This window comes from Triticum urartu, chromosome 4, assembly GCF_003073215.2.
Source record: "Triticum urartu cultivar G1812 chromosome 4, Tu2.1, whole genome shotgun sequence".
NCBI lineage: Eukaryota > Viridiplantae > Streptophyta > Magnoliopsida > Poales > Poaceae > Triticum > Triticum urartu.
The window spans coordinates 474,202,241-474,214,365 of NC_053025.1; positions in this window are offsets into that span (position 1 = coordinate 474,202,241).

The following is a 12,125-nucleotide window of genomic DNA, read 5'->3' on the forward strand; positions in this document are numbered from 1 at the left end:
CATAAGCAAAATTCTTCTCATTCGGAATAGTGGAAGTATCATAAGAAACTCGAATACTATAAATTGTTTCCACATTAAAAGAGTAATGTTCAGAAAAAGGGTAATCATAATCATGACAATTTTTATAAATATAGTCATCACTACTTTTTATAGCATAAGTATCATCACAATAATCATCATAAGTAGCAACTTTGTTCTGATCATAATCGATTGAAACCTCTTCCAAGATAGTGGAATCATCACTAAATAAAGTCATGACCTCTCCAAATCCACTTTCATAATTATGATAATAAGATTAAACATCCTCCAAAATAGTGGGATCATTACTTCCTAAAGTTGACACTCTTCCAAACCCACTTTCATCAATATAATCATCATAAGTAGGAGGCATGCTATCCTCATAACAAATTTGCATATCAAAACTTGGGAGGCTAGAAATATCATCTTCATTAAACATAGCATCCCCAAGCTTGGGACAAACATTAATTGTAGCAAATATATTCTCAAAAACATCATCTTCATCAAACATAGCATCCCCAAGCTTGGGCCTTTTCATATCATAAGCATAATCACTCTCATCATTAATAGTATGGATAGCACCAATAGTATAGCAATTATCATCATCACAATGAGTAATAGGAGAAACATTATTTGGGAGAGATACCTTTCTACCTTTGATTCTCCGTCTTTTCTTTTTCTTCTTCACATCATGTGTGGGTTCAACCCTCTTTTTGGAGCTCCTTATTAATGAGATTGGTTGAATAGAAGGCTCCTCCTCGTTACCTGATTCATCATAAGAAATAATAGGAGGATATTGGGAAGTCTCTTCCCTTTCATTAGTATTATCTTCATCTTCTATTTGTTTTCTTTTCTTTATGTAATTGGCAATATAAGGATTTTCAATACAATTCACCGCACAATACATATAAATTTCCTCTAGATCAAAATCAAGAAGTTTATCACGGGTAAATACTGGAAGATAGTTAGTTATACGTTTCATTTCTTCATAACCCATAAGCAAACTAAGTTCATTATGATGTGCAAGGGAAATCAAGTCATCACAATTTTTGGAGACGATTAGACCATGAAACAATTTGCATCGGATGGTTAAATGACCACGTTCATTGCAAAGTTCACAAGTATGGCTAAAAAATATAAATTTTCAGCACAAACATCTAGCCTTTCTTACAACCATTTAGTTTCTAAGTACATATGCCTCTTGCAAAATCTATTTCCCTAATTGGTGTGTACTTGCAATCCCAATGCACTCCACAAAAATTGACATGTTTATAGGAGACATTTTCATCATAACTAGTGCAATCATCATTAGTACTATGGATATTCAAGGAGTTCATACTAACAACATTGCAATCATGCTCCTCATTCAAAGATTTAGTGTCAAACATTTTATAGACATCTTCCTCTAGCACTTGAGCACAATTTTCCCTTCCATCATTCTCATGAAAGATATTAAAAAGATGAAGCGTATGAGGCAAACTCAATTCCATATTTTTTGTAGTTTTTATTTTATAAAATAAACTAGTGCTAAAACAAGAAACAAAAAAAGATTCGATTGCAAGATCTAAAGATATACCTTCAAGAACTCACCTCCCGGGCAACAGCGCCAGAAAAGAGCTTGATGTCTACTACACAACCTTCTTCTTGTAGACGTTGTTGGGCCTTCAAGTGCAGAGGTTTGTAGGATAGTAGCAAATTTCCCTCAAGTGGATAACCTAAGATTTATCAATCCGTGAGAGGCGTAGGATGAAGATGGTCTCTCTCAAGCAACCCTGCAACAAAATAACAAAGAGTCTCTTGTGTCCCCAACACACCCAATACAATGGCAAATTGTATAGGTGCACTAGTTCGGCAAAGAGATGGTGATACAAGTGCAATATGGATGGTAGATATAGGTTTTTGTAATCTGAAAATATAAAAACAGCAAGGTAACTAATGATAAAAGTGAGCGCAAACGGTATTGCAATGCTAGGAAACAAGGCCTAGGGTTCATACTTTCACTAGTGCAAGTTCTCTCAACAGTAATAACATAATTGGATCATATAGCTATCCCTCAACATGCAACAAAGAGTCACTCCAAAGTCACTAATAGCGGAGAACAAACGAAGATATTATTGTAGGGTACGAAACCACCTCAAAGTTATCCTTTCTGGTTGATCTATTCAAGAGTCCATAGTAAAATAACATGAAGCTATTCTTTCCGTTCAATCTATCATAGAGTTCGTACTAGAATAACACCTTAAGACACAAATCAACCAAAACCCTAATGTCACCTAGATGCTCCAATGTCACCTCAAGTATCCATGGGTATGATTATATGATATGCATCACACAATCTCAGATTCATCTATTCAAACAACACAAAGTACTTCAAAGAGTGCCCCAAAGATTCTACCGGAGAGTCAAGACAAAAACGTGTGCCAACCCCTATGCATAAGTTCATGGGCGGAACCCGCAAGTTGATCACCAAAACATACATCAAGTGGATCAATAGAATACCCCATTGTCACCACGGGTATCCCACGCAAGACATACGTCAAGTGTTCTCAAATCCTTAAGGACTCAATCCAATAAGATAACTTCAAAGGGAAAACTCAATCCTTTACAAGAGAGTAGAGGGGGAGAAACATCATAAGATCCAACTATAATAGCAAAGCTCGCGATACATCAAGATCATACCACCTCAAGAACACGAGAGAGAGAGAGAGAGAGAGAGAGAGATCAAACACATAGCTACTGGTACATACCCTCAGCCCCGAGGGAGAACTACTCCCTCCTCGTCATGGAGAGCACCGGGATGATGAAGATGGCCACCGGAGAGGGATTCCCCCTCCGGCAGGGTGCCGGAACTGGTCTAGATTGGTTTTCGGTGGCTACGGAGGCTTCTGGCAGCGGAACTCCCGATCTATTGTGCTCCCCGAAGTTTTTAGGGTATATGGATATATATAGGAGGAAGAAGGACGTTGGTGGATCTCCGGGCTGTCCACGAGGCAGGGGGGCGCGCCCCCCACCCTCGTGGGCAGCCAGGGACTCTCCTAGTCCATCTCTGATACTCCGTGGGCTTCTTTTGGTCCAAAAATAAGTTCCGTGAAGTTTCAGGTCAATTGGACTCCGTTTGATTTTCCTTTTCTGCGATACTCTAAAACAAGAAAAAAAAACAGAAACTGGCACTAGGCTCTAGGTTAATAGGTTAGTCCAAAAAATCATATAAAATAGCATATAAATGCATATAAAACATCCAAAGTTGATAATATAATAGCATGGAACAATCAAAAATTATAGATAAGTTGGAGACGTATCAGTGCCCCTGACCTTTCTCATCCTTGTGACGTGTGTCACCCACATACAGAGAGGTGGAGATCGTGAGAGATCATGGGTGAATAGATAAGTGTTATCGTGGGATGAGGAACGGTTTAGGTGGTAACAGCCGAAAATTCAGATTAGAATATTTTAAAGTTTTGTTCGCAGATTCTTCAGCTGACAAGGACACAGTGAATATTTTGAACGGGTTTCAAATAGAACGCACATGAAGAATTTGTGAACAGACTGGGTTGAGTATAGCATAGAGGGGGAAGAGTCCGATCACATTCACCTAGCAAAAAGATCAACTTGAAGAAATAGTTATAAGTGAATGTTGTAGAGGACATAAACTCATATACAATATGTATAGTCAATGAAGAAAAACGACGGATAGAGTGAAGACATTGCAAATTTGAAGAAATCAACTGAGGAATTTCAAGACTGAAGAAAAACTCAAATTGAAGATTTTCAACTTTTGTTGGTGGCATGACCCACCGTATAAGAATGCTGATTTAAGACGTCGTGTACAATTGTCGTAGGGCTCTGAGAATCAAATTCCTCATTAATTTCTTCACACTTAGAGGGTTAGTCTTCATTAATTGAAGAAAAACGTTACTTCGTGTGTTGCACATCTAAGTCATCAATTTGCATAAGTGTTAGGATGTGTGTCCTTTTCAAAGGACATTCGAAGATTCTAAGATATTTACCTCACACCGCAACTTGCTAAATATCTTCTCATCCAAGGGATTTGTGAAGATATCAGCTAGCTGTTCTTCAGTCTTCACATGCTCGATGGAGATATCGCCCTTCAACACATGATCACGAAGAAAATGATGATGAATCTGAATGTGCTTTGTCTTTGAGTGCTGAACTGGGTTATGAGCAATCTTGATAGCACTCTCATTGTCACAATAGAGTGGCACATTCTTCACATTGAGGTCGTAGTCCTTGAGGGTTTGCTTCATCCATGGCAATTGAGCACAGCACGAACCAGCAGCAATGTACTCAGCTTAAGTAGTAGAAAGTGATATGCAGTTTTGTTTCTTCGAAGACCAACAGACCAAGGATCGTCCGAGGAAATGGCATGTGCCTGATGTTGACTTGCGGTCCACATGATCACCAGCATAGTCAGAATCTGAATATCCAATGAGATCAAAAGCCGAGCCCTTGGGATACCATATTCCAAGTGTTGGAGTGTGAGCTAGATGTCAAAGGATATGCTTCACAGCCTTATGGTGTGATTCCTTCGGTGTAGCTTGAAAATGGGCACGGACGCAAACACTAAGCATAATATCTGGCCTAGATGCACATAAATACAATAAAGAGACAATCATGGAGCGGTATACCTTTTGATCAAAGTTAATACCATTTTCATCAGTGCATAGATGGCCATTTGTGGGCATAGGGATTTTGACACCTTTGCAATCTTGCATGCCGAATTTCCTCAATACATCCTTGAGGTATTTCTCCTGAGTTATGAAGATGTTGTTTTGTTGTTGACGAATTTGAAGACCTAAGAAGAATTTCAATTCTCCCATCATAGACATTTCATATTCTTCACTCATCATATAGGAAAATTCATCACTGTAACGTTTGTCAGTACAACCAAAGATGATATTATAAACATATATTTGGCACACGAATAATTCATCATCATAAGCTTTGGTGAAGAGAGTTGGGTCAAGTGAACCGGGTTTGAAGCCTTTCTTCATGAGGAATTCCTTCAAAATATCATACCACGCCCGAGAGGCCTGCTTGAGGCCATAGAGGGTGTTATTGAGTCTGAAGACTTTGTCAAGATGCTTTGGATCCTCAAAACATGGGGGTTGAGCAACATATACTTCTTCCTCATGCTTACCATTCTGGAATGCACTTTTCACATCCATTTGATATAAGATGATATTATGATGGTTAGCATAAGCAAGTAATATGTGAATAGCTTCAAGTCTAGCAACAGGTGCAAAAGTTTCATCAAAATCAATTCCTTCAACCTGTGTGTAGCCTTGAGCTACAAGTCGTGCCTTATTCCTCACCACAAGGCCATTTTCATCTTGCTTGTTACGGTAGATCCATTTGGTGCCGATTATATTGTGCTTGCAAGGGTCTGGTCGCTTGACAAGTTCCCAGACATTGTTGAGCTCGAACTAATGTAATTCTTCTTGCATAGCTTGAATCCACTCAGGCTCCATAAATGCTTCATCTACCTTAGTGGGCTCTATGATAGATACGAAAGCAAAGTGCACACAAAAGTTAGACAAATGTGAAGCTTTTGAGCGTGTGAGAGGACCTGGTGCTTTGATGTCGTTGATGATTCTCTCAATCTGCACTTCATTAGCAACGCGAGGATGAGCTGGTTGACGATGAGGAATTTTCTCAGCATTTTCGTCAGAGCCATTTTCTTCAGGTGCACCAGCATGATGTTCTTCACGTTCTGGAATGGCTTCTTCAGCAGATTCTTTGGTAGGAATGACATCCTCAGTAGCCTTGAACTTAATGGATTCCTCAGGTGGTATTTCATCTAGCACAGGAGGTAGGTGCTCTATTTGCGAGCCATTAGTTTCATCAAACCGCACATCTATAGTTTCAACAACCTTGTGGTGATAGGTGTTGAAGACTCTGTAGGTGTGCGATTCCTTACCATAACCAAGCATAAAACCTTCATGTGCTTTCGGTGCAAATTTAGAATTGTGATGAGGATCTCTAATCCAACATTTAGCACCGAAGACTTTGAAATAACTCACATTGGGTTTCTTGTCCGTGAGGAGTTCATATGAGGTCTTTCTGAAGAATTTATGAAGATATACCCTGTTGATGATGTGGCACGCAGTATCAATTGCCTCAGACCAGAAGCGAGAAGGCGTCTTGTACTCATCAAGCATAGTGCAAGCCATCTCAACAAGAGTCATGTTCTTGTGCTCCACGACGTCATTCTGCTGAGGAGTATAAGGAGCAGATAACTCATGAGTAATACCAAGTTCATCAAGATAGTCATCAAGACCAGTATTCTTGAACTCGGTCCCATTGTCACTTCTAATGTGCTTGATCTTCACATCGAAGTTTGTTTAATCCCTCGAGGAAAATCTTTTGAAGACTTCCTGCACTTCAGTTTTGTAAGTGATGATATGCACCCATGTATAACGAGAATAGTCATCAACAATGACAAAGCCATATAAAGATGCAACATTAGTAAGTGTGGCATAATGAGTAGGGCCAAAGAGATCCATGTGAAGCAATTCAATGGACAAGTGGTAGTCATGATGGTCTTTGAGGGATGCTTGGCCTTGGTCATCTTTCCGGCTTCACAAGCTCCACACAAATGGTCCTTGAGGAATTTGACACCCTCGATGCCAATGACATGCTTCTTCTTCACGAGCGTGTGCAAGTTCCTCATACCAGCATGACCAAGTCGTCGATGACATAGGCAGCCTTCTGAAGCTTTTGCAAGTAAACATGTGGCAGGTTGTGGTCCTGTAGAGAAATCAACAATATACAAATCTCCTCTCCTAAAGCCTTCGAATACTTTGGGATTGTCTACTTCCATGATCACAACACAACGATACTTGCCAAGATCACAAAGCATTGAGACCGACATGAGGTTGAACCCTAAGGTCTCAACAAGCATGACTTTGTCCATGTGTCGATCCTTTGAGATTGCAACCTTACCTAGACCCAATACCTTGCTTTTGCCTTTGTCAGCATAGGTGATATGCTTTAGATGCGATGGAGATAAAGCAGTGTCCATCAATAAGCTCCTATCACCAGTCATGTGATTTGTACATGCACTATCGAGGACCCACTCAGTGGCTTTGGGTTGATCATCTTGCAGATGAATTAGTGCAGCTTATGAACTCATATACTTCATCAGTGAAGAATATGATATCAAATTCATCAGATCAATTTCATCAAGCGATAGAACAGGTAAAGTAGTATGAGGACTTTAGAAATGAAAATTCATTTCTTCATGATTAGCTTGCGTCCTTTCAAGTATATTTAGGTCTCCAGCAAATTATTTAGACGTTTAGGTTCGTCTGGAGACTTGACCCTGCATAAGAGATTAGTTCTTTTTCTTCACCACCCACATATGAAGTGGTGGTAAAGAGTTCATTATTCCACGAGCTCCATAAGAGAAAGGTGGCATAGATGCCAATCCACTTCGTTTCACATAAGAGGGGTTAGGGTAAGCATATGAGTAAGCAGAGAAATTCTTCGAGGATTTATGAACATAATGATTTGAAGAATAATGACACATAGCCATAACCCTTAGCCTTTCCCTGCGAAAAAGAGGTGTTAGCACGATGATGTTCATATGAGGACTTCGATCCATGTGAGGAATGTGGTCCATATGAGGACTTGGATCCATATGAAGACTTTGGTCCATATGAAGAATTTGATCTGGGGTTCCTTTTATTCACAGGTGGTGTCATGATGACATTCACCTAAAGACTTTCAAGGCACCTTTTGGGAACCCAGATTTTCTTCATAGGAGGACCGTTCCTGCAGTTAGTGCCAACATATCTAGCAAATACTTCACCATTCTGATTTTGAATAGTTTATAATTGGAGTCAAATGACTCATCAGAAGAATATGAAGATTCACATGTAAAGCTAGATAAAGTAGATGGATCCACTGAAGGTCCCTTTGCAGCAACCCATGAGGTTTTGGGATATTGCTCAGGCTTCCAGTAGGTCCCATCAGCATTGAGTTTTCTCTCAAAGGCAATACCCTCTTTTCTAGGGTTCCTGTTGAGGATCTGCTTCTTAAGCACATCACAAAGAGCCTGATCCCATTTGAGGCTTTTGTACATGCCTGTCACATACAATTCCTTCAGCCCTACATGGTCAGTCATACTAGCAGCATCCTCAGATGAGGAATTAGTGACAGCATAGTCAGGTGAAGAATTTGCAGCAATAGAAGCATTTGAACTTTCAGGTGAAGAATTAGCAGATTCACGTTCAATGCACTTCAAACATGGACGAATAAATTCTTCCTAAGTAGCGATGATTTGTTGAGAAAGTAATGAATCACGCTCCTTCTGAAGATCTTCATAACTTACTCTTAACTTCTCAAGATCTTGCTTTCTCTGAAGAAATTCATAAGAAAGCTTCTCATGATCAGATAAGAGTGTTATGATGACTCTGAAGATTATCAAACTTAGTCTGAAGTCTCTGAAGATTTTCAGTCAAAGTTTTAGTGCGATCCATTTCTTCACCCAACATATCATCGCTTTTGTCTAGCATATTTTGAACCTTTTCAAGAGCCTTTTGTTGTTTCACAGCAATCTTAGCAAGTTTAGAATAGCTAGGCTTGAGGTTTTCATCAGATTCATCCTCACTTGATTCAGAGGAGGGATATTTGAGTACCTTTGCACCTTTTGCCATGAAGCAATAGGTGGGAGCGTAGTCATCATCATCGTCGTCAGTGGTGTTGGGGAGGTCCTTTTCCTCAGAGTTGAAGATGGACTTGTTGATGAACGCAGCATCGAGGGCTAGGCTCGCCACACCAAAGTCTGACTCCTCAGATGCCTCCTCTTCCTCATTTTCCTCAAATTCAGCCTCAGAGTCCATTTCCTTGCCAATGAATGCCCGAGCCTTCTTGGAGCTGCTCTTCTTGTGAGATGAAGACCTTGAAGGTTTTAATGAAGAGGACTTTGAAGATTTCTTCTTCTTCTTTGAATCATCAGAACTGTAGTCCTTGTACTTCTTCTTCTTTGATTCCTTTTCCCACTGAGGACAATCTTGAATGTAGTGACCGGGTTTCTTGCATTTGTGGCAAAGTCTCTTCTTGTAATCACGGGATGAGGAATCTAATCTTAAGTCATCACTTCTTGAGGATTTTCCAAAACGACCACGTCTTGAGAACTTCTGAAATTTCCTCACGAGCATTGCTAGCTCTTGTCTTAGTTCTTCGAGATCACCAAGGCTGCTACCAGAATCTTCACCTTCAGATTCAGACACTGCCTTGGCCTTTAGAGCTCGTGATCTGCCATAGCTCGATCCATAGAGATCTCTCTTCTCGGCAAGCTGGAACTCATGAGTGTTTAGCCTCTGAGGATATCAGCGGGATCAAGTGACTTCTAGTCTCCATGTTCTTGTATCATCATTGCAAGGGTGTCAAATGAGGAATCAAGCGATCAAAGCAATTTCTTCACCACCTCGTCGTAGGTGATGTCAGAGGCACCAAGTGCTTGAAGCTCATTTGAAATGCCAGTGAGGTGATCGAAGGTTTGCTGAACATTTTCATTGTCAAGTCTTTTGAAGCGATTGAAGAGATTGCGAAGAACGTCTACTCAAGATTCACGCTGTGTTGAGACTCCTTCATTGACCTTGGACAGCCTGTCCCGGATAAGCTTTGTTGTCTCCAAAGCACTCACTCTGCCATACTACCCTTTGCTCAGATGGCCACATATGATGTTCTTTGCTTGAGAGTCGAGTTGCTTGAATCTCTTCACATCATCAGCGTTGATGGTAGGAGTGACAGAGGGAATGCCATTTTCCACAACGTACTAGAGATCGTTGTCAATTGCCTCAAGATGCATTCGCATCTTATTATTCCAGTAGGGGTAGTCTGTCCCATCGAAGGTAGGAAACCCAGCAGAGACCTTGCTCATACCCGCGGTCGACATAACTAAAACTCCAGGCGGTTAAACCAAAATCACATAGAACAAGGGAGTACCTTGCTCTGATACCAATTAAAAGTGCGTTAAGTCGACTAGAGGGGGGAGGGGTGAATAGGTGATTTTTGTGAATTCTTCCCTAAGGAATTTCAGGGTGAGGAAATTCCTAAGCGAAGAACTACTTGCAGCGGAATAAGTACTCAGATGCAGACATGACATAACATAAGTATGGACATCATGATGAATGGAAAACAAACACAGAGTACAGAAAGCGGAAGCACATGATAAAATAGAATGAAGACAAACAGACTGGAGAAAATGAACTGAGGAAACTGAGAATGTCTTCAGTCAAAGTATTCAAACAGATATGAACAGGTACACAACACAGTAATGAAGAACTGAAAGGGTTGAGGAAATAGAACCAGGTAGCTCGATGAAGACAGAGATTTGGTAGACCAGTTCCAACTGCTGTGACAGTTGTACATCTGGTTAGAGTGGCTAGGTATTTAAACCTGAGGACACACAGTCCTCACCATATTCTCCTTGAACTAAGGTCACACAGACCTTGTCCAATCACTCGTCGTAAGTCTTCAGGTGACTTCCCAACCTTCACAGACTCGGTCACCCGGCGATCCACAATTTCCTCTTGGATGCTCTAGACCTTGACGCCTAACTGTCTGGAGGATGCACCGTCCTCAAAGGTAACAAGCATCGGTTCCACACAGGAACAATCTCTTCAGTGATGCTCAATCACTTTGGGTTTGTAGGTGTTTGGGTTTGGTTTTTTGGTTTTTCCTCACTTGATGATTTTCGCTCAAAGTCCTAGAAGGATGGGATGCTCTTAATGACAAGTGTCAGTTTCTCGCGGAGCAGCCAACCAGCTAGTGGTTGTAGGGGGCGGCTATTTATAGCCTAGGGAGCAGCCCGACATGATAAGACATAAATGCCCTTCAATGATATGACTGTTAGGTGGGTAGATATTTTGGGACAGCTGGCGCGTAGCACAGCAACGGTCGGAAATTTTAGGCTCAAATTCCTCAGGGCTATCATGTTCCTCACTTGTAGGAAATCCGCACTGGCAAATTCCTAACTCCTCAGTCAGGACAAATTCCTCAGAGACCAGAAGAACTACGTCTCTATCACTGAAGAAATTGACTGAACTGTATGAGATTTCTAATGGCTTCACTCGAAGGGATTGGTAGGTGTAGGATTTTGAGTTGAGCATCACCTGGAAACTTTTCCTTAGTTTTACCTCGACCCCCTTCAACAGTACGGTGTTTCCTATGACGCAAGAAATAGAAAATGAAAATACGAAAACAAAATTCTTCACGCTTCATGTTCCTCGCATGAATATCAAGTCTTCACGGTCACACCAATTTCTTCACTTTCGGAGTCTTTAGAAAGTCTTCAAAAATCCAATGTCTTCAGTTGAAGACATTCATTATTAGGGGTCGACTTTCTCTGTAAATATCAAACTCCTCATAGACTTATAGACCTGTGTACACTCACAAACGCATCAGTCTCTTAACCTATAACTCTTCAATACACCAAAATCACTAAGGGGCACTAGATGCACTTACATGCTTACCAGCAACGTCTTACTTTGATTCGGTGGTATTGTTGGATGAAGCGGCCCAGACCGACATTACATGACCGCGTTCATGAGACTGGTTCTACCGACGTGCTTCGCACACAGGTGGCTAGTGGGTGTCTGTTTCTCCAAGTTTAGTTGAATCGAGTTTGACTACGCCCGATCCTTGTTGAAGGTTAAAACAGCACACTTGACGAAAAATCGTTGTGGTTTTGATGCGTAGGTAAGAACGGTTCTTGCTAGAAGCCCGTAGCAGCCACGTAAAACTTGCAACAACAAAGTAGAGGACGCCTAACTTGTTTTTGCAGGGCATGTTGTGATGTGATATGGTCAAGACGTGATGATATAAATTGTTGTATGAGATGATCATGTTTTGTAATAGTTATCAGCAACTGGCAGGAGCCACATGGTTGTCGCTTTATTGTATGAAATGCAATTTCCATGTAATTGCTTTACTTTATCACTAAGCGGTAGCGACAGTCGTAGAAGCAACAGTTGGCGAGACGACAATGATGCTACGATGGAGATCAATGTGTCTAGCCGGTGACGATGGTGACATGACGGTGCTTTGGAGATGAAGATCAAAGGCACAAGATGATGATG